This window comes from Pelophylax lessonae, assembly GCF_965119305.1.
Source record: "Pelophylax lessonae genome assembly, chromosome: 12".
NCBI classification, from domain to species: Eukaryota; Metazoa; Chordata; class Amphibia; order Anura; family Ranidae; genus Pelophylax; species Pelophylax lessonae.
In genome coordinates, this window is record NC_138779.1 from 211,567,636 (window position 1) to 211,569,007 (window position 1,372).

Genomic DNA, 1,372 nt, shown 5'->3' on the forward strand with positions numbered 1-1,372 from the left:
TTGTTCTTATTGTTCTTTATTTGTATGTTTGTTATGAAAAATTCTAATAAAGATTATTGTTTAAAAAAAATTATATATATATATATATATATATATATATATATATATTTAATGTTAATTGAGAGAGTTGAATTACTCTTTAATGTTATATAATTAGCAAAAAAAATAAAAAAAAGATAGTTAATGTAATTATTCAAATGCACATTACTTTTACACATTAACACTAAATGTTTTCAACATTTTAGTGGTTAAAACATTCATTTTTTTGTATATTAGTGTTTTATCTTTTGTAATCTACTAGAAATACAAACTGAATAGCAGGAGTTTTGAGAAAACTAATAAACTTTTTTTTTTTTATGTTAAAGTGTTTGTGAATTTATTTATTTTTTTATTCCGAATTGTGAATTTATATTAACAATGTATCTTTAAAAAAAAAAAAAGATGTTAAAGAATATGCGGACATTTTCAAATCTGTTGTGTTGTGTATATGATGAGAGCAATTTTTTTCTATTTCTGAAATATTGGGAAAAAGGCTTCATTTTCATGTTATATAATATGCAAAAAAAAAAAAAAAAGATATTTAATGGAATTATTCAAATGCACAATTCTTTTACACATTAACACTAACATTTTCAACATTTTAGTGGTTAAAACATTCATTTTTTGTTTATTAGTGTTTTAAAATTGTATATTTATTTTGTAATCTACAAGAAATACAAACTGAATAGCAGGAGTTTTGAGAAAACTAATAAACTTTTTTTTTTTTATGTTAAAGTATTTGTGAATTTATATTAACAATGTATCTTTAAAAAAAAAAAAAAAAAAGTTAAAGAATATGCGGACATTTTTAAATCTGTTGTGTCGTGTATACGATGAGAGCATTTTTTTTCTATTTCTGAAATATTGTGGAAAGGCTTCATTTTCATGTTATATAATAGGCAAAAAAAAAAAAAAAAGATATTTAATGGAATTATTCAAATGCACATTACTTTTACACATAAACACTAAAGTTTTCAACATTTTAGAGGTTAAAATATTTATTTTTTGATTATTAGTGTTTTAAAATTGTATATTTCTTTTGTAATCTACTAGAAATACAAACTGAATAGCAGGAGTTTTGAGAAAACTTGTTAAAGTGTTTGTGAATTTATATTAACAATGTATCTTTAAAAAAAAAAAAAAAAAAGATGTTAAAGAATATGCAAGCATTTTCAAATCTGTTGTGTCGTGTTTATGATGAGAGCATTTTTTTTTCTATTTCTGAAATATTGTGAAAAAGGCTTCATTTTCATGTTATATAACGTAATAAGCAAAAAAAAAAAAAAAAAAAATATTTAATGGAATTATTTAAATGCACAATTCTTTTACACAT